This window comes from Bombina bombina, chromosome 7 (genome assembly GCF_027579735.1).
Source record: "Bombina bombina isolate aBomBom1 chromosome 7, aBomBom1.pri, whole genome shotgun sequence".
NCBI lineage: Eukaryota > Metazoa > Chordata > Amphibia > Anura > Bombinatoridae > Bombina > Bombina bombina.
This window is the reverse complement of record NC_069505.1, coordinates 329,233,710-329,257,475: the sequence shown is the minus strand read 5'-3', so window position 1 is coordinate 329,257,475 and position 23,766 is coordinate 329,233,710.

Here is a 23,766-nt window from a genome sequence, read left to right as displayed (position 1 = left end):
CGTAAGCAACTCTGGTATCGAGAGTTGAAGCTGCGTTAAAAATGCTCTACGCTCCTTTTTTGGAGCCTAACGCAGCCTTTATGTGGACTCTCAATACCAGAGTTATTTTTATGGTGCGGCCAGAAAAAAGCCGGCGTTAGCTACGCGGGTCCTTACCGACAAAACTCCAAATCAAGGCCATAGTGAAGAAAATTATTTAGAATACACCTTTTAACATAACAAAAAATGAAACACTTTTAGAACTGCAAACACCTTTTATAACACAAGGCACATAAATAACTAAAACCCTCCTTGGCATTTGCACAATCTGTTTACAAAACGGATTGCTCAGGAGGTTATTGCATACTTCACAAAGCAATGACAGGAAGAAATATAAAAGCATGCTATCTCAATGATAAAACCCATGAACAATGCATTCTCTTGAGTTCATAGATTTCCTGGTGAATCCATTGACTACCTGAACTAGAACAGAAATAGTACAGAATGTTGCTAACTGTCTGAAAGGTTGCTACTGTACTGACCCTTTAGTTCTGTTGAAAATGTAAATGTTTTAACATCTTTTCCTAGCATATATTTCTGCCAATCTCTGTGTGTGTGTGTGTGTGTGTGTGTGTGTGTGTGTGGGGGGGGGGGGGGGGTTACTAATGTTTTAATTTTGTTTCAACTGCTATAAGACACATAAACATGGATAATAATAAAAATATAAAGTCCTAACATCCTAGCTTGAACTCCTCTTGTGGGGGAAAAAAGTTGGCTAATTTAAAAAAGTTGTAGGTTCATAATGATCTGCAGCCACCAATCAGCAGCTAGAACCTAGGTTCTTTGCTGCTCCTGAGCTTTCCTATTATTATTATTATTATTATTCTTTATTTATAAAGCGCCAACAGATTCCGCAGCGCTGTCCATGGGTACAAAGATAAAAGTACAGTACAATACAATATAAAAGACACTAGACAAAGTTTAACAAACAAATACAGGGGGAATTGAGGGCCCTGTTCCCATGGGAACTTACAATATAGATATTCCTAGATAAACCTTTCAGCAAAGGACAACAAGAGAAGGAAACTAATTAAATAATAGAATTAAAAAGGAAAGTTGTTTAAAATTGTATTCTCTATCTGAACCATTAAATAAAAAATGTAGGTTTATTATCCCTTTAAGTTGAGTTTGAGGTTTGAGGTTTATAGCTCCATATTAACATAAACTAATGTATAAAATTCTCAGAAGAAATGTAATTTCTCTCTGAATGCAGCCATATAGTTTCTTTCATGTAATTAGCAAGAGTCCATGAGCTAGTGACGTATGGGATATACATTCCTACCAGGAGGGGCAAAGTTTCCCAAACCTCAAAATGCCTATAAATACACCCCTCACCACACCCACAATTCAGTTACTATTACAGTAGCAAGACAGGCTTTATCTCATAGGTCTCTGGTTTTCAATTGGATGCCACAATGTAGCACTTTGGTGCTTTAAAAACTGGTTCTGTTCTATTCCATATGTTATTCCCTTTGTCAACACAGAGTTCTCCTTTTGTCTGCATCTGGCTTGTTTCTGACCTCTCTGTGTGAATTTAAATTAAATATTTTTAGGTCTTTCCACCTTGTCCACACATACCTTTCTAGTTCATAATTAACAGAGTAACAGGGTATGCAAATAGATTAGATTGATATAATAGACAGAGGCACTAAAAGAAAGCTAGAGAAGCATTTATAGAGCTATAGAGCTAGAAATGGACAATCATCTGCCTGCAAGCCTGCCAAAGTTATTATTGCAATGTTGCTTGCATGTACCAGTGTTTAACCCTTGCAAAATGTGTTCTTGCTCTCTACAAAATATTATTTAACATGTTATTTACTGTTGGTAAATGTTAAATCCTGTAAAAAGCAAAGCTTTCTACTTTCTTAAAAATGCATGTGGCTTCAGTGTTGGCTTTCGAATAGCTAAAGGAAAACAACGGAGAAGAGGGTTGCAGTTAGACATGTCTGTTCAAATATGGATGCATTTATCTTGCCTTCATCTTCAAGTTGTTATGAACAAGCTGTCGTTCTCCCAAAAATGTAATTAACTCATTCATGTGCTTGAAACAGTTATTCTGACTTGTAGCAGTTGCATTAGCTAATACTTTAACTTTACACTGCTGTTTAGATGCTACCCTGAAAATGTTCCCCATAGGAAACAGAGGATCTGATTTTTCTCTAATTAAAACATTTTGAATGAAAGTGAATAATGGGACTTTTTTTTTTAATTGTATGAAACAATTTATTTTTTTGATTTCTGCACATGTAAAAGTTATTGATAAGGCTAAAAATTTTCTTTACCTGTATTTAGATAGAATGAATCAAATCAGCCAATAGGATTGAGCTTTAATCCTTTTGGCTGATCCAATCAGCCAATAGGATTGAGCTCGCATTCTATTCAGACCGTATGAAGAGGATGCTCCTCACCAGATGTCTTGAAGATGGACCCGCTCCGCGCCGGATGGATGAAGATAGAAGATGCCATCTTGATGAAGACTTCTGCTCGCTTGGATGAAGACTTCTGTCCAATTGGATGAAGACTTCTGCCCGCTTGGATGAGGACTTCGCCGCCTGGATGAGGATTGATGTCCGGTCTTCGAAAACTGTAAGTGGATCGTCGGGAGTTAGTGTTAGGTTTTTTTTAAGGGTTTATTGGGTGGGTTTTATTTTTAGCTTAGGGTTTGGGCACCGTAAAAGAGCTAAATGCCCTGTTAAGGGCAATGCCCATCCAAATGCCCTTTTCAGGGCAACGGTTAGCTTAGGTTTATTTAGATAGTTTTATTTGGGGGTTTGGTTGTGTGGGTGGTGGGTTTTACTTTTGGGGGGGTGTTTGTAATTTTTATTGCCAGGTAAAAAAGCTGGCAAAAGGCCCTTTCAAGGTCTATTGGCAGTTTAGTGTAGGCTAGGGGTTTTATTATTTTGGGGGGGCTTTTTTATTTTGATAGGGCTATTAGATTAGGAGGAATTCATTTTTTTATTTGATAATTTTGTTTTTTATTTTGTATAATTTAGTGTTTGTTTTTTTTGTAATTTAGATAATTGTATTTGATTAATTTAATTTATTTGATTGTAATGTTAGATTTTATTGTAAGTCAGGTTAGGTTTTATTTTACAGGTAAATTTGTATTAATTTTAACTAGGTAGTTAGTAAATAGTTAAAGCGATCGTTTGGGGTTATCATTTTCCTTATTCAGCTGAGAATTGCCTCGTATTTTGTAGCTATTAGTTATATTGTAGCTAGCTTAGTTTTTTTTACAGGTAGGTATGTATTTAGTTTTAAATAGGAATTATTTAGGTAATAATTGTAAGGTTTATTTAGCTTTATTTTAATTTAATTTAAGTTAGGGGGTGTTAGGGTTAGACTTATGTTTAGGATTACGTTAGGGTTAGGTTTAGGGGTTAATATATTTATGTAGTGTTAGTGATGTGGGAGGCCAGATGTTTAGGGGTTAACTTTAGTATAGTGGTCGGCGACATTGGGGCAGCAGATCAGGGGTTAATAAGTGTAGGTAGGTGGTGGCGATGTTAGGGGTGGCAGATCAGGGGTTAATAACTGTAATGTAGGTGGCTGCAATGTTAGTCGCATCAGATTAGGGGTTAATAACATTATGTAAGTGGCGGCGATGTTAGGAGCAGCAGATTAGGGGTGTTTAGACTCTGGGTTTTATGTTAGGGTGTTAGGTTTAAACATAATTTTTAATTTCCCCATAGACATCAATGGGGCTGCGTTACAGAGCTTTTCTTTCCGCGATTGCAGGTGTTAGGCTTTTTTTTTGCCGGCTTTCCCCATTGATGTCTATGGGGAAATTGTGCACAAACACGTCAAAGCAGCGCTTGTATTTGGGTGAGGTATGGAGCTCAACACAACCATATCGCCCGCACAAGCCTGCTTTTTGTAAACCTGTAATAGCAGCGCTATAGGGAGGTGATTTCCCTATAGCGATAAAAACTCATAATCTAGCTGTTAGGTTCAAAGCGCAGCAATGCACTACTGGGAGCTAGCTGTTGATTGGCGGCTGAATATATATGCTTCTTTTAATTGATTCGCCAGATGTGTTAAGCTAGTTCCCAGCTAGTTCTCTTGGTTATCTTTTTGAAAGGGCAGCAATGCGCTAGCATTGCTGCTCTTTCAAAAAGGGTACCAAGAGAATATGCAAAATTGATAATAGAAGTAAAATATTTAAAGTTAAAGGGCCATTAAACCTAGCAAATAATGTTATATAATTCTGCACATAGTAGCTACATTGATTTTAATATCGCAATTGGGTGCGCTGTGACTAAACAGCATGCCCGAGATGCGCTTAGCAGAAGAAAACAGACCCGCTCTGTAGAGCCAGGAGCGGAGTTCTGTTTTCTTTGCTAAATATCTATCTAATAATTTGCTTTAGAAATCTGGCGCTGATCTAATGTTATATAATTCTGCACATAGTAGCTACATTGATTTTAATATCGCGATTGGGTGCGCTGTGACTAAACAGCATGCCCGAGATGCGCTTAGCAGAAGAAAACAGACCCGCTCAGTAGAGCCAGGAGCGGAGTTCTGTTTTCTTTGCTAAATATCTATCTAATAATTTGCTTTAGAAATCTGGCGCTTAGCTAATGTTATATAATTCTGCACTATGTGCAGAATTATATAACCTTATTTGCTAGGTTTACTGGCCCTTTAAAGGGACATGAAACCCACATTTTTTCTTTCACGATTTAGAGAGAGCACGCAATTTTAAACAACTTTCCAAATTACTTCAATTATCTAATTTTCTTCATTCTCTTGCATCCTTTGCTAAAAAGCATTTAGAAAGAGGTTCAGGAGCTGTTGATTGGTGGCTGCACATATATGCATCATGTTATTGGCTCACCCATGTTCTTCAACAAAGGATACCAAAAGAATTAAACAAATTAGATAGTGGAATTAAATTGGAATGTTGTTTCAAATTGTATTCTCTATCTGAATCATGAAAGAAAAAATGTGGGTTTCATGTCCCTTTAATGAGATTGTGATTGTGACATCTACTTAGAATTCTATTAATAACAGAACAACTACATTTGCTTTTATCCTTGTTTGCCATATGATACAGTCAGATTGGAATACAGTGAGATATTTCAGGAAACTGTTTATCACACCTGTTAATTATCCTGCTAGACTTTGCAATAAAACAAAGAAAAAATAGTTCCTACTGATTTTAGTGGAATTTAGAGGCTGTCAGGGTAAATTACAGATGTTTTGCTTTTTTTTGTAGTAATTGAAAACAAACCATAAAACAGGTATAACATGCTTTGATAATTACGGTGTTGTTCTTCAACAAACTAGATTTAAAAGACTTCTTTAATTCTTCTACAATTGATAACCTGCTGAGAAAGGGCTATAATTTTACAGAATGAAGACACTCTCCTACAGCAAGATATTTATCTCCGTCACTCAGCGTATTATAGTCAACGACAACAGATACACGAAATAGGTCAAGGTATCTGTTGAAGGTTACTAGTATGACCTTAATAAGCTACACACAATCTAAGAAAGCAATCAAGAGTGAGTTACAATATCTGCATTTCACTTTTCATTACTCAGCTTTAATATTTAGAGCCCTAGTGTAACCTTGGCGTTCTGATTTTGGGGGCATGTTTCAAATTGTAATTGGTACTTTCATGTCGCTTTCTTCAAATTTCTCATTAACTCTCTATACGTTTCTTTTTTTTAATCTTATTGGGTTATGTCTCGCTCAGCTGTCACCTGCTGGTAAGTTCATTGTTCCTTCTCTGTTATCGGTTTCAAGCAAATTATGATATCTTGTTATGTCGGCTGTTAGAAACGTCTTCACACACATATTATAACTCATAAAATATACTAATGGAGACAAAAAATATAATTTGCAATTTTATAGGATATTTAAGGTAATGAGTTACAGAGAAAATGATCATATTTACAAAAAAATGCATTACAGTTTAAAGATATGGGGGCCGATTTATTAAATGCTGGACTGACATGATTTGCTGTAGCGAATAAAGTCCGCCCGGCATCGCTAAATACCGACAGCATACACTGTCGGCATTTAACATTGCACAAGCATAATTTAATTGCCTAACAATTGCAAAAAAAAAACCTGTATGGAATGCAAAAAAAAAAAACACAACTTTTTTTTTTACATTTCTCTAGTATAATTATTAAAAAATCTGCATGGGAGCCATTATTTCCAATAATTTAAATCACACATCATGAGATCACTTGATTGATCCATGGAATAAACTTCCACAAGAGGTGGTAATGACAAACACTGTTGGGACATCAAAAATGCATGGGATAAGCATAAGGCTATCCTACACACTAGAAAATGTTATACTTTTAGGAAATATTAGGCAGACTTGTTGGGCTTATGGTTCTTATGCGCTTTCAAAATCTATGTTTCTATTGTTAAATAAGGGGTTTCACACCCATTTTGTTTTGTAATTGGTGATAGAGGGGCTACTCCACCATCACATGACTTTGTACAAAGAGTCATAACAGGTAATCACTGTTGCTATGGTCATCACCTGCTTTCAATGTGGTACCTATCCTCTTTCAAATGAGGGTGCATTTGTTCCATTTTAGTGCATGTATGGGGGGTGTGGAGGTCCCTTAGAGCCTGAGCTCCCTATATGTATATAGATTTAAATTCTTATCACAATAAACTGCTATCTAGAAGTACATGAGACCCCTCCTTTGAAAGAGAGTAATTCTCCATATGGTAGGTAACTGCCCTTTTCTAGCTATCACCAACTAATAAAAGGCATATGAGACCCCAGATTGGAAAGAAAAGCAACCCTCTTTCTAAAATGGGATATCATGCTTCAGGGTTATTTATTTCTACCACAGTGATCACCTGCTAATGAGAGAGGCTTTCAGTGTTTTGACATCACTGCTGGAAACTGATGCTGTTTGACTGCTGTATACATTATCCCTATAACAACTTATACAGTGATCAGATTTTTTTTTTACCTAAGCACCCAACAGTTTTGTTTTCTACCTGGACAATAAAATGGGACAATATTTAAATAAATAGGCAAAAAATACAGTGTTAAATTTTAACCAGTTACTTAAACTCTTTACATCCATAATCATATGTGTAACCCTAATCATTGCTAAAATGAATCCAATATTTCCTTAGCATATCTGTCAAGCTACAATGGAATTTGTTTTGTGGATCTCAACTGCAGATTATATTTACAAGTTGTATTCTTTAAATAGGTAATTTGTATCAGTAGTGTACTGATAATTACTATGAAGAAGTAAGTATCAAAATATAGTGATTGGTAATTTTTGTTCTTTATAGATCTCTGAAAAGAGATTATTCAAATTTTAGCAGTACATTTTATGTAAATCGAACTGCAATGGAATAAAGGACTCAGACAATTCTAGTTCACAGGAGATGGTTAATCTGAGCATAGAAAAGATCTCTGTTAAATGACAGCCAGTAATTAAAGATTGTAAGAGAGAAGCATTTCAGAGTCAGTTCTGAAGGAGGAGGAGCCAATTTCCGACTACGATGTACCGAATGTAGGCTTTCAGTGTCACTCTGATGATGACTCTGAAGGGAGGTGTGGTGGTAGAGTACTGTACTGAAGGGGGATGAGTCAAGTTCAGTTTGCTATGGAATTCAGTTACCGATCTCAGCTCACGGCTGTACTAGGAGAACGGGTATGCAGTGATCACCTGGAGAGTGAAAGAGGCATGTAGAGATGTTAGCATTCAGGGATCCTTAGGAGCGGTTAGTTGGATTTGAGACTCTGAATACCTTTCTGGTTGTAAAAAGTTCAAGCAGAACTTCCTCCGATTAATGATAACACATTGTCAAGTGCGTTACCCTCAGGCAGAGATCCGTCCTAGTGTGAGAGCAGCTTGTTGTTAACAGCTGCTGCAGATGAAAGGCAGGAGCTGTAAGAAAACTGTGGTCAGTGAAACTGTCAGCACAGGCTGAATAAATCTGGATGAGAGGAGTATATGTATGAGGATTAAACAACCCAGTAAACGTTGAACAGCAACAAATAGTCTCCAGATAGATTTAGGTAGAGAAAAAGTTACAAATTGTAAATCTAATACGAGAGCTCAGGATCAGAGCAGTGGCTTGCAGCAACTACTAAACAATACTAAGCACCTGAATGAGGGTGCGTCCAAGATTTAAAGGAACATTAGGAGGGCCTAAAGATGTTAGATCCTGACAGGACCCCCTCCCCTTCAAGCAAGCTGTACCACAGCTTGAGGCCGTGGAGGATCAGGGTATCTCCAATGAAAGAATGAAAGAGAGAGATGAGTTTAGGTGCATTGAGATTAAATGCAGGTTCCCAAGTATCATCATCCGAAGAAAACCCCTTCCAACAGACTAGATACTGTAACTGCCCCCTATAAAATCGTGAATCAATCAAGGACTGTACTTCATACTCATCTGTGTCCATAAATTGTGAGGGTGAAGGTAACACAGTTTCAGTAGCTTTCATGGTTTTGTAAGGTTTGAGTAACAACAATTGAAATGTCGGATTAATTTTTATAGTAGCAGCTAGTTCCAAAGTGACTGCATTCTCATTAACAACTCTATGTATAGGAAAAGGTCCAATAAAGAGGCCAGCAAGTTTTTTACTAGGAATTTGTAGTTTTAGGTTTTTGGTGGAAAGCCATACTAAGTCTCCCACAGAGCAATTAGGGAAGTTCTCCTCCGTAGGTCATAATAAAGTTTTTGAGAAAGTTGTGCATTTTGTATATTCTGTTGAAGGATCTTGAAGTTGTCTAGTAAAGAATTGGTCAGTTCATCCAGTAAAGGGGAATCCGATCCAGTAGTGGACACCAAGTTAAAAGTGGGATGATACCCATAATTGGCATAGAAGGGTGTCATTGTAGTGGTTGACAAAATTGTTAAAAACATATTCTGCCATAGGTAAGAACTGTACCCAATCTGCTTGGTGGTATGAACAATACCATCAAAGGTATTGTTCTAGCTTTTCTGCTTGTCCGTTGGGTTGAGAGTGGAATGAAGAGCCGAACCGATGGTTGATTTGTGTTGCTACTCAAAGTTTGTTCCAGAATCAAGAAGTGAACTGGGTTCCTCTGTCTGTGGTAAGTATGGGTGGAATACCATGTAACTTAACAACATTTTTGAGAAAAAGCAACACAGTTTCGGAAGACGTGGGGAGCTTATGGTAAGGTATAAAGTGAGCCATCTTTGTAAATATATCTATGACCACAAGAATGGTATTATGGTTCTGTGATATAGGTAATTTCACTATAAAATCCATGGCGACGTGTTGCCAGGGTTTGTTTGGAATTGGTAAAGGCATTAACAAATCATAGGCTGGTCTTTTTTCTGATTTGGAAGTGACACATATGGTGCAAGTTTGTACGTAATCCTGAATGGTCTTCTTCATTACAGGCCACCAGAAATCTCTGGAGATGTGTTCAAATGTTCGTTGTACACCTGGATGACCTGATAAAGGAGAATCATGGAAGTTGTTCAGAAGAAAAGGTCTTAATTCAGGTGGAATGTATATTTTATTTCCATGGTAATAAATCCCTTCTGCACTTTTGAACACTTGGGAATGAGGTATTTCACGGTCGACTACCAAGGTACATTTTATGTCACAAATTAGTTATGATGAAAGACCAGTAAAACATTATGCGGGTATATAAGGAATAGGAGGCATAAACAAATCAGGTTTCTTTTCTTTATGGGAAAGTACGTCTGCTTTTCCATTTTTTATAGCCGGTCTATCTACTGTATTGAAGTTAAATCTGGCAAAGTATAAACTCTTACGTACCTGTCTGGAGGAGAGCATCTTGTTGGTTTGTAAGTACTGTAGGTTCTTATGATCTGTAAAGATAATTATAGGTAATTTAGTACCTTCGAGGAGATGTCTCCAATGTTTAAGGGATCTTCTTATAACTATGAGTTATTTCTCCCCAATGGGGTAGTTCATTTCTGCTGAAGTCATGATTTTTGAAAAGCAAGCGACAGAATGAATTGGTTCAGTTAATGGAATTCTTTGAGATAATACTGCTCCTAGAGCATAATCTGAGAAGTCGACTTCTAGGATATATTGGAGACTAGAATCGGGGAACCGAATTATGGGAGCTGTAGTAAAACATGTTTTTAGCATTAAAGGCAGTTGTCGCTTCTAGAGTCCAGTGGAGAGGGGTGGAAGAACTGGTGAGTCTGGGGAGAGGTTTTACAATTTTAGAAAATCCCTTGATGAATTTCCTACAGTAGTTAGAAAAACCTAGGAAACGCTGGAGATCTTTCTTATTATTGGGAATAGGCCAGTCCTTTACAACTTCAACTTTCTCATTTTGCATTTGTATTCAAGATGGTGTTATTTCATAACCGAGAAATGAAATTATGTTGGTGTGGAAAACACACTTTTCTGGTTTTGCGTACGTGATGGACTTGAAGCCTGGATAACACCCATCGCACGTGTTTGATATGTTCTTGTTTTGTTTTAGAATAGATGAGGATATCGTCGAGGTATACGACCATACAGATGTCTAGAAGATTCCTAAAGACATCATTGATAAAATGCTGGAAAGTAGCAGGGGTGTTGCAAAGGCCAAAAGGCATGACTAGATATTTGTACAGACCATGTCTGGTCCTGAAGGTGGTCAGCCACTCATCTCCCTCTCTGATTCGTATTAAGTTATAAGCTCCCCTTAGATCAAGTTTGGTAAAGATGTTTGCTTGATGTAAACGTTCAATTAGTTCTGAAATCAAGGGTAGAGGATACCTATTATTGATAGTTCGCTTATTAAGTTTGCGGTAGTCGATAATTGTTCTGAGGGAAGCATCTTTGTTTCTCACGAAGAACATTCCTGCACCAGCAGGGGAAGTTGAAGGTCTAATAAAGCCTTTACATATATTCTCTTCCAGGTATTCCTTTAGATGTTCAAGTTCGGGTTGGTTGAGCGGGTAAAGGTAATCATATGGAATGGTTGCCCCTGGTTGTAACTTGATAGGGCAGTCATAAATCCAATGTGGAGGAAGGGTTTCTGCCTCTTTTTTGCTGAAGACATCAGTGAAATCTGTATATTCATCAGGTATAGTCTCCAGATAGATTTAGGTAGAGAACAAATTACAAATTTTAAATCCAATATGAGAGCTCAGGATCAGAGCAGCGGCTTGCAGCAACTACTAAACAATACTAAGCACCTGAATGAAAGTGCATCCAAGATTTAAATGAACAGTAGATGGGCCTAAAGATGTTAAATCCTGACAATTTTTTTCCAAGAGCGTATCACTTATGCCTACAGCTGAAGCTCATGCTTCAAAACTACAGGTGAAAAGTTAATCTGTACTTTGAATACTTACCTTAAAGTGCTCTGGAGAGAGCGCTAACTCGCTCCTCTTATTACCAGAATGCTAATTGGGCTAACAGTAGGCTAAATGCTCTAGATTCCTAGGACCTGCACTAACTTTAGTGTAGGTCCTGGGAGCCGTTAACGTGAACAGGGATCTTTCAAGAAGAGGATAGGGTTAGCAGGCTCTAACCTGCAGCTTTGAACATTTATATTTATGTAAAGAGCGCGTTAAGATATTTAATTTGTAAAGCAAGATAACTTTTTAAACAATGATGGCTACATTACAAGTGGCACAGTATTTTTTTTTTTGCAATCACGAAAACTCTGCTAGGGTTAAGCTTTTTGCGCTAGTCAGGTTGCGTTCATATTACAAGTTAAAAGAAAAACGTATTTTGCACAAGCGGTAACTCGAGATATATGTCTATATGTGTGTACATGTATATTTATGTGTTTATATGTGTATGTGTATCTATATACATACAAATACATCTTAAGCAATGTATATGTATGTATTTCTAACACCCGAAATCTCATCTCTTTGAGCCCTGATAACTTTTTTGTGTAATATTTTTTTTGAATAATTTTATTAGACAATGTTATTATGAGTGTAACTGTACTTTGTAATGTATTTTTTATGTTTTTTGTGATACTTTTTAGATTCGAAAAACAGTTAAACACAGCTCTGAGATTGCTGTAAGGTTTTCGCTCAAACTTGTAATATCAGTGCAATTAAAAATGCTTGCAAAAAGACAATATCGCTTGGGCAAAACTGTTTGCACCTCCCTTGTAATCTGGCCCTAAATAATATAGTTTGAACAGCAAATTTACCTATAGCATGATTAAGAAAGCCATGCTGTTGCATGTTGAGTCAAAATCTACTTTAACAGCTGTCACGGTGCTACTGTCAGAATATCATTAAAGGCAACTTTGTTTTTAATATTAAATCACCCATGTATCTCTAGCAGACCAATTTTCTAGATGAACAGCAGATTTAATTGAATATTTGGCAACAAGATGTGCCTACAAGATGTCCAACAAAAACATTTCAAAAACTGGTTTATATACAAGGCAAATAGGGGTTAACCTCTACTCTCGGTCATAACCCCAATCTCTAACCTCTAAATGGCAATCTTCTACATGTAATTGTTTTATTACAAGCCTTCTTTAGAGCAAGTTCCTTTGTAAAGATAGAACATTTTTAAAGCTAACATTCTGATAGGATTCTCTAAAAACATGTTACAATTGTATATGAATCCCTCAGCTATATTATTATTATTATTATTATTATTATTATTGTTATTGTTATTTACTTAATTATTTATTTATATATTTATTTAGTAGGGAGAAATAACAAATATATCTATTTTTTCTTTCTTTTATTACAGTACTTTAACAAATCACACAAAGATGTATCTGTACTAAAATAATGCCTACCCATGTCCAATAAAAAAGAATGGGTGAAAATTATTTTTAAAAAAAAGCTACATGAAAAGAAAACACTTTCAAATTAATAAAATAAGATTTATGGATTAGACTGTATATTTCCACATGATGAAGTTTAAATGAATCAGTTGTTATATGTTTTTAATAAGATTGGAAACCTGAAATTGCTTTTATTTCTTTCCTCTTCTGTATTTCCTGTTTTGGATTAATTTCAATGATTTGTGTATATTTCTGTAGTCATTTAATTTCCTTTTCTACACATGTAGTTTCCTAATCTATTTACACTAATGACTTTTTATGAGAAAATTCACCAATCTTTTGCAGAGGAATTGTGTAATTTAATTTAATTTTCTGAAATATGGAAGGTAAAAACAAGTAAGGTCAAGATTTGAGTTTTATGCTGTTTTTAGTTAGAATTATTTTATATTACAGTTTTTTTGGGGGTTTTCTTCGGAAAAAATTTATTACGGTTTTGTGCTTTTTTCTTGTTGAGATTTTATGTTATGGCTTTGTGCTTTTTTCATAATTATTTAATATGACTTTGGTGCTTTTTTTAAGGTCAGGACAGCATGCTTAGTGGGATCAGATACATCAGGATCAATAACAAAGTAGTTTCAAAAGAGGAACTGTCAAGCTATAAAGAAACTCAAGATATTCCTATACATATCTGACACCTCTACTGTGGCCAACTTGTAAAAAGCACTCCTTCCCAACCTGAACAAATCTCATATTCATTACAATCCCTGGCCACCATATGGAGGTAAAGCAAGCCCAAACTCCAGAGCTTTGAGCTTCTCTTCTATCTCCTCTTACACCATAGACAGTCATTTTTTTAACTAGGCAATAGTGACAAATTTAATCCATTATTTGATTAGTTGTGAATCCGGTGACCTCAAAGAGACATGGATAAATCAGATCATGTATTAATGGCCCTGGGCAGATACGCTCCAGCAAGTTTGGTTCTAATCAGTGCCTCAGGCCCCACAACCACCTCTGGGAACCTAACCATGGCTCTAACCCCCCACGTCTTGTTTTTAAATGTTCTCTGACAGACCGGACTGTTATCGGATGGATATTTGTCTGTCAGATTATTACCTATCACACATGCATTCTGTTGGAAAATCTTTAAAAGAACATCATGGGGGTGGGACCCATGGTTAGGTTTCCATAAGCGGCAGCGGTAACCGAGGCTCTGATTACAACAGAACTCTCTGGAGCGTATCTGCACTCTGCCATTATTGCATAATCTGATTGGTCTGTGTCTCTGTGTGGACACAAGAGGCACAACCAATCAGATAATGGATTAAATTTGTCGCTAGAGCCTCATGTTTTTTAAGTGCCTCCATAAGAGTGAGGAAAATTCTGAAATTCTGTAATCTTCATGTCATTTTATAGGGGTTCTTTTCCCAGCCTGAGAACCAGTTTCCCTCTCATAGAGCCTATGAAGGACAGAGGGGAAGACAGCAGTTTCACCTAGGCAGTGAGAATCTTTTCCCAGTGTTATTATTAAATATATATTTCTATGTATATCTGATAATGTTAATGTAAAATAGAAAATATACACAGGTATAGTCTTCTACATATATATTTAGAAATATGCATTTAAAATAAAAATTATATTATTCTACATTATCCTGTATGTGAAGAACATTGGAATGTGAAATATGTACATTAAATTTACAGTAAAAAACATAACTACACATATATATATATATATATATATATATATATATATATATATATATATATATATATATATATAAATACTACACTCACACAAACAGTTAAATAAATATATATATATATACACACACAAAAATATATATCTGTATATGTGTGTGTATGTGTATATATATATATATATATATATATATATATATATATATATATATATATATATATATATATATATATATATATATATATATATATATATATATATATATATATGTATATGTAAAATAGAAATGGCTGCAGCACTCCAAGTTGTTTTTTATAACATTTTTATTACAAGCAGTGAAATACAGGCGACGTTTCGGGCCTCTGCCCTTTCTCAAGCCAAGTGATTAGTACATAATCCAACTCCACCTTTTATAGGCAGTCCATGTGACACAACACAGGTGTAGATAATTACAATTGTGATAATACATATTCTTACAACAGAATAAAAATAATCAATAAACAGTGATTTTGTTTTATAATCATAACTATGCATTTTTTATATACAAAAAACTTGTGATTTTCAATTTATGTAATTCTTTACACACCTTCTTATTTTTAAATATTTAGTGTTACTGTGGGGAAAATATAAAGTGACCTTAACAGTTCATTATCTTATCTGTGAATTATGTGAGATAATTTCATGTTAGTGATTTTTCATTACCATTTATTTATACTATTAAGAAATTTTTTTATTTTATTAAAAACAGTAATCAAACTAACAACTAAATTCTAATCTTGCAAGATATGTTTTATCTCTGATAGATGTTAAACAAGGGAATGCATACACTCTAATATTATTTACTATATGTAAACCATAACAACAGCATTCAAAATAAGATCCTTATATTTTTACAAACAACCTATTTTTTTTATTATGTTATTCAGCACATCTCTTTTTTCAAGTTGTTCTCTTTTCTTTATGTGAATCTTGATCTAAATCATAGAAAGAAAGTTTACAGTAAATTATCATAATCATTACAGAAACAAAAACAGGTTATAGTCTTTATTTAAACCTTTAGGGTGCATACTTTCTAGTCTATTGATCCAAATAACCTCTCTCTGCTGTAGTTTTTTAACCCTATCCTGTCCCCTTCTCTGTATTGGAACATGTTCAAGGATTTGAAACCTTAACTGATTAACATTATGGTTTTTCTCTTTAAAGTGTGCAGATACAGGTAAATCTGAAATGGCCTTACGTATGGTGTATTTGTGTTGTGTGAGTCTGTCTTTCATTTTTTGGGTAGTTTCCCCTATGTATATTAACCCACAGGGACATTTTAGAGAATATATGACATGATCCGTTTGACAAGTAAACAAACCATTAATCCTATATTTGTTACCCGTGTATGGGTGGACAACTTCACTGCCTTTAATCACACAGCTACAATGTGAACAATTATAACAGGGAAAAGTGCCTTTCTTTTTTGAAAATGACATTCTTGTCTTACTACTACCTATGTCAGTTTTGATTAAATAATCCTTTAAGTTTTTAGGTCTTTTGTATGATAGCAATGGAAAAGATTGAAATTCCTTTATATCCTGATAATTATTTTTTAAAATATGCCAATGTTTTTTGACAATACCAGATATCTGCTTACTATTGACATTGTATGTGCTTACAAATGGAATTCTCTCCATCTGTTTGGTTTTCAATGTTTTTTGTAAGAGTTGATTACGAGGGATTTGATTGACCTTTTTTAATTCATCATCTAATATTTTTATCGGGTAACCCCTTTGTTTAAATTTTTGTCCCATTTCAAGTAACCTTCTATTGCATACATCTTCATCACTCACTATTCGTTTAACACGAATGTATTGTGATTTCGGTAGAGATTTAATTGTATTTTCTGGATGACAACTTGTATATGATAGAAACGTATTTTTATCAGTTTTTTTAACAAAAAGATCAGTTTTAAACTTATTTTCTTCTATTGCTACAGTCACATCCAGAAAATCAATGCATTTTCTATCATACTGCATAGTAAATTCAATATTAGCCGGGTTTGAATTAATTTGTTTTAGAAACGCCTCAAGAGTATCTTCATTGCCTAAATAATTATCAGGATATAAAGGAATTTCAATCTTTTCCATTGCTATCATACAAAAGACCTAAAAACTTAAAGGATTATTTAATCAAAACTGACATAGGTAGTAGTAAGACAAGAATGTCATTTTCAAAAAAGAAAGGCACTTTTCCCTGTTATAATTGTTCACATTGTAGCTGTGTGATTAAAGGCAGTGAAGTTGTCCACCCATACACGGGTAAAAAATATAGGATTAATGGTTTGTTTACTTGTCAAACGGATCATGTCATATATTCTCTAAAATGTCCCTGTGGGTTAATATACATAGGGGAAACTACCCAAAAAATGAAAGACAGACTCACACAACACAAATACACCATACGTAAGGCCATTTCAGATTTACCTGTATCTGCACACTTTAAAGAGAAAAACCATAATGTTAATCAGTTAAGGTTTCAAATCCTTGAACATGTTCCAATACAGAGAAGGGGACAGGATAGGGTTAAAAAACTACAGCAGAGAGAGGTTATTTGGATCAATAGACTAGAAAGTATGCACCCTAAAGGTTTAAATAAAGACTATAACCTGTTTTTGTTTCTGTAATGATTATGATAATTTACTGTAAACTTTCTTTCTATGATTTAGATCAAGATTCACATAAAGAAAAGAGAACAACTTGAAAAAAGAGATGTGCTGAATAACATAATAAAAAAAATAGGTTGTTTGTAAAAATATAAGGATCTTATTTTGAATGCTGTTGTTATGGTTTACATATAGTAAATAATATTAGAGTGTATGCATTCCCTTGTTTAACATCTATCAGAGATAAAACATATCTTGCAAGATTAGAATTTAGTTGTTAGTTTGATTACTGTTTTTAATAAAATAAAAAAATTTCTTAATAGTATAAATAAATGGTAATGAAAAATCACTAACATGAAATTATCTCACATAATTCACAGATAAGATAATGAACTGTTAAGGTCACTTTATATTTTCCCCACAGTAACACTAAATATTTAAAAATAAGAAGGTGTGTAAAGAATTACATAAATTGAAAATCACAAGTTTTTTGTATATAAAAAATGCATAGTTATGATTATAAAACAAAATCACTGTTTATTGATTATTTTTATTCTGTTGTAAGAATATGTATTATCACAATTGTAATTATCTACACCTGTGTTGTGTCACATGGACTGCCTATAAAAGGTGGAGTTGGATTATGTACTAATCACTTGGCTTGAGAAAGGGCAGAGGCCCGAAACGTCGCCTGTATTTCACTGCTTGTAATAAAAATGTTATAAAAAACAACTTGGAGTGCTGCAGCCATTTCTATTTTACATATTAATACCTGTCAAGGTGAGACAGCGGCTGCTTGCACCCTTATCGAGGACAGAATTGGTGCTGGACGTTAACTTGTTTATATATATATATATATATATATATATATATATATATATATATATATGTGTATATATATATATATATATATATGTGTGTATATATGTATATGTATATATATATATATATATATATATATATATGTATATATATATATATATATGTATATATAAACACACACACACTCGCATACATAAACATATTTAGACAAAATAGCTCTTTTTTCATATAACATAACTTTGAACCCTTATGACTTTTGTTTTTAATATTTATATAATTAATTTTTATTAGATAGTGTTTGAGTGTAACTGTAATGCACAATGTATTTGTGATGTATTTAGTGCAACATTTTTTAATGCACTATCCTTTATGCGAAGATTTAATTTGCGCTAACCTGATGAGCGTAAAATGTGATTGTGCTCTCGTGATCACATTTACTTTCAACTTGTAATATGTGTGCTATTTCAGATGTGTGCAAAAACCTGATATCGCTCGACCGCAACAGTTAGTGCACCAGTAGCCCAAAATCTTAATACATAAACAATATGTAAAACATACTTTTTTTATTATAACAGATTTTCCTGTAATTTATTATTATTATTTGTAATTTTTCTTTTTTGGCACCACCCTTAGATACATTCAGTTTTTGTTTCATTTTAAATTTAACTAATATCGAATAGTGCAGCCACCGAATATTCGTGGGAAAAAAATTTCCCTGAATATTCAAAATGAAAATCTTGTCCGAAACTACATTTTCTTGGCTGCACCTGTCTAGATAGCACTAGCTTTAGTAGCAAATGGACATGTGCATTTATTTTGTTACAAATGCATGTTTGTGAGGTAAATACTGATATTTGTTTCATTTATCCCGAAAGGAATATCTGAACAAATGTGCAAACTAAGAAAAATAAATTATATATATATATATATATATATATATATATATATATATAAAAAAAATCTCAGCGCTAGGAGGGTAATGTGGGACTATTTGTCTTTTTTCGTATATACAGTATCCACATCTATTAAATATAAATGTCTTTAGATGGAAATTTATTAATATTCTAATAGTCCCGTCCAATTTTAAAATGGATAGTCTTTGGAGACGTAATCTTTCATACAGTCCGCAGTACTGGTTCCTGTGTGCCTATAGACCGAGCAGCTCATCTGGTGTGGAGCAGTCCCCTTCACAGTGAGGTCCCTACCAAGGTGTCTGAAAAAGTGTAAGCATAGTCTAGCACAAAGGAGGCACTCCTGGTGTAATACGTTTTTATAAAAATGCACTTATAAAAGAAGACATATCCGCACTCACTTTGTTTTACCTCATCCACTATGAGGTATTTGTGCAGCTCAGTGTTAGTAGATGTTCTCTCCTTAGCCAGAGCCCTCAAACGTCCTATTTGCCCAGTTGTTCCAGGATCCTTAATATTAGTTTTTAGGCATAAAGTTGCAGTTCAATCACTCCCAAGTAATGCAATGGGTTAAAAGGACACTGCTGTAGATTTAACAGTAAATGAGCTGATGGTGTCGGGGTTGACAATGTACTAACACTTAGTGTGAGCAGAAATGTTTTAATGTTAAAAAGACAAGAAATATAACACTTGTGTAAAATACAAAGTTAAAAATTCCAAAACTGAATAGACTGACCACTTTTGGAGGTACACTTTAAGATCAAGTGGCTAGTTGGCAGTTAACCTCATATACAAAAGAGTGATATTCAAAAACGTTCACAGAGTAATTTTGGTAACCCCACTAGTTGCAGACTAGTTTGCTCTTAGTGTTTTGAATAAGTGGAAAATATGGAGCTTTAAGGCTTTTACAGATATTGCACTAATTTCAGTGTGCAGCAGCTGATGCCTTACTTCGCTCCGTGTGAGACTATGTGAGTCGTGATGTATGACGGGGCGGAGCTTAATGCATTTTACAACACATAAGGTTGCTTCTTCAGAGGTGAGGGCTGCCCCCCCAACCTGTAAGCATTAAGCATTTGCTACCTGGCAATTAACCTTTCACGGGCCCCTAAATCGCCATCTTGGTTTTGGGCAGTGGTTTCTGTCTCACATATTTCTACATAGAGTTCTATAAATAACTTAATCCCTATAAATAAAATTACTAATTAGTCATTCTAAATATCCATCCAATACATAAAAAAATGTTAAAACCTTCTGATTAAAACTTATATTACATTTTTCTCTATACATGCATCTTACAATCTAATTGTGATGTAAAAAAATCCTATCCACTCAGAAGTTTCCATTAAGAGATATAATATTCTTAAATATGTTGGTAGGATGGTTAACACTAATGAACTTAATTTAAAATTGACATATGAGATCAGTCATGAAAGCGTTACATTCCTAAATTTGTATTTATCTAGGGATATGTTTGGCAAAATTAAGCCAGATCTTTTCAGAAAGCAAACTGCCACAAACTACAAAAAACAATTCCATTTGGGGAATACCTGCAGATACGTCGCAATTGTTCTGACATCAACACTTTTAAAACTCAAGTTAAAGATATGAAAACAAGACTGAAAGCAAGAGGCTACCCACATAGTATTCTTAAAAAAGCATATCACAGAGCGCTACAAAAAAAAAAAGAAAGACAAACAAGATGGTAGAGTCAAATTTGTTGGAACCTACAATGAAGCTCACAAGGATATCAGTGAAATTTTAAATAAACATGTGCACATATTACAAACTGATGAATACATGGCAAAATGTATAGGGGACAAGGTAGCAATAAGTTAGAGACGAGCACCTACCATCAGGGACAAGGTGGTGAAAAGTCACTTTGTCAAACATAGGAATCGAAGGAAGGATGATTTAAAAGGAACTTATCATTGAGGATCATGTAAATATTATCCCTATATACATAACGTCAAACAGATGAATATCTTCCCTGAAGGAGTGAGATTTAGTAACAAACTCTTCAATTGCAGAACTAAAAACATAATATACTGTCTGGAATGTAGCTGCAACATAAAGTACGTAGGAATGCCATCTAGGGAATTCAGGAAATGATTAGGAAACGATTAGGTGAACATCTGGGTAACATTAAACATGCAAAAAGTGATTTAGAGAAAGAAAGATAACATCAGTCGCGAGACACTTTTTAGAGTGTCACGAGGGCAAACCAGATTTAAAATGCTGGATTCTACAAAAAATTACATTGGGTATTAGAGGAGGGAATATTGAAAATGCACTACTTAAAGCAGAGACAAAATGGATATTCTGGTTTGCAAAGCATGACCCCCTTGGGCATGAATGAACAGATATCTTACACTGCATACCTATAATCCCTACTGGTACACCAATCCTTTGGGAACGAATATCCCAATAGGATCCATAAGTCCCTTGTCAGTAGAGTCACATGAATGTATAGCATTCTTTTATTTGCCACAAGCCTGATGTTTTGCCTGCCTTCCCACTATGATTTTCATGAAGGACGCGGACCCAATATTTAAGCCATACTTTTATTATGATTCATATATCCATTACGATATAAAAGACACACTAAACAAAAATATTGTTTGGGAATGCCTTCTATTATGATTGATTCATTATAGACCAAATTGGATGAATGTTGTACTGCATATAGATAAGACACCTTAATATATGTAATTCTGTTATTGTATTAGTATATGCTTACTGTAAGTTTCAATGAGTTTGTACACTTATATGCAGATAGTGCCTTTATTATGATCTATTACTTTACCCGCCCTTCTGTAACATTGTTAATGCAACAGGTAATCCCTACTGTTACCTTGATCTCTATTCTAGTAACCTTGTGCATTACCACTTAATAATGTAATTGTGCATCACGGAGATATTATTTTTCAATCACTAAAATAGTATCCATCACTCAAGTGTGACTATTATTGTGAACGGCTTCCACAGACGATGGGGTAAAAATGATCGCGGAATTGTTCCTGTAAAATCTTTTCTTGTTTACATTTCTGTTCTGACAGGAAGGCATGTTGCATACTACCCAGCCTGTAGCCACATCTTATTCGCTACCACACACACACCCTCTGTAATCATCCTTACATAGCAAATACATGGCATTACACCAGCCATGCTATGATTGGCCTCAATTCGATGACGTCAATTTGGGCGTATCAGCTGATTGGCCAACAGCCTTGTAAATAACCTGCTTTGTGGAGTGTTCGACGCCTTTCAAAAAGCAGGTGCGAAATGCGCGTCAGGTGTTCGCACTGCTTCCTCTTTCTCTAGTGGAGCTTTACCTACCTTAATTTGTTGGCCTTAATTGGCAATTTTGCAGATAGCTATCTTAGACCTTTTACTTTCAGGGGTACTCTTCCCGGGGACCATAGGATAGATCCTGTTGGCTCTATCTGTTTGCATATAGATAGTCTCCCTGGGGGCAAATCTGTTTATTGATATTTTGGCTTTCACCCAGCTTGTTACGTTTCTGATTTGCTAGTCTTCACATAATATATTGGATTTACACAAGATTATCTTGTTGTTTCGTTAGAGGAAGCAGTGATCACTCTTTTAATTATGTTTTAATCATTTGGTGGCATGGTCCACATCTATTTTATAATTTTTTCTATTAAACGTTAAGTTTTAATACACTTACACTCCACACAGCTCATATTTGTTTATAACTACCCTCTCCAAGTGTGCCATTAAAATGCTTCCCTTCCTTTTCCTGTTTTGTTTAACTATATTATATTGGCATTAGGCAATTGAAGAGGTCTTAAGGGTAGCTATAACTACCCCACCTTTCCTAGAGGTTCTAGTTTGTTTGTTTGTTTTTTTGCCATATCTATCAACATTGCAAAATTCTTGCATACAAAACAACTTTTTTTATAAGGATTTTAAACTACTTATGTGGTAGCTGGATTCCTTTGAAAAACGTTTTGAGTATCTCCTTTGCTGTGGTCAGTTATTCTCAATTTTGTAGGATGCTCTCTAGCAACAGTAGAATCTTTTTTTTTTTTAAATAATTATTAAGAAGCTTATCGCAGATCTTTGCTTCGGAAGTACTGCGCTGTATTGCAAGTTGAAAGTAAACGCGTTTGCTGGAACACAACTGAATTTAAAGCGCGTCTGGCTAACGGTTACACTTAACTTAAAAAGTTGCACGAAACACAAAAATATTGCACAAAAAATTATAAGGGTTCAAAAGATATGAGATTTCAGCTGTTAGAAAAAAAAGGCAGGCAAAGGACTTTAACATAGCGATACATACATATACATGTCTAAATTTGTATGTGTATATATTCAATAAAAAGAGAAAGAAAAGGTCCTTATATACTTAAATGGTTAGAATATTTTGATTAGAAGTCTGCAAGGGTAACCTTTTATTATTTTGCTAGTTCCTTTCAGATCAATAATGTTTTCATTGATGTTTGTGGATATGTTCCCTGTCCTCCTATAAAAATATGACCAATTGAGCAGCCCAAAGCAAGAGTATACAACTATGGTGTTCTATGTGGCCTCTTCTGAGCAGCTGTGATGAGGTTATTACAAATAAGTTCTAGTAGACACATTCTATACACAGGCAGGTGCTCATCTGACATGTATAATGCAGGAATAGACGTCTAGGGGCAGATGGAGAATGTGACAAAATTTCTGCATATACTGGCAGGTTACAAGTGGTCTGCAATCGTTACAATGAAAATGGCAAATATGATAGCACGGTTGTGATATTTTATCTTTAGAAACTGTATTATTATTACCCAAATAAAAAGAGAGAGACTCAAAAATGAAATCAGAGTCTAAAGTGTTATTCAGGCTGCAATACAAAAAGTATATAGAAGGCTGGATATTTCAAATCACAAAATGTATTTTTTATCATATATACATATGGCAAAATA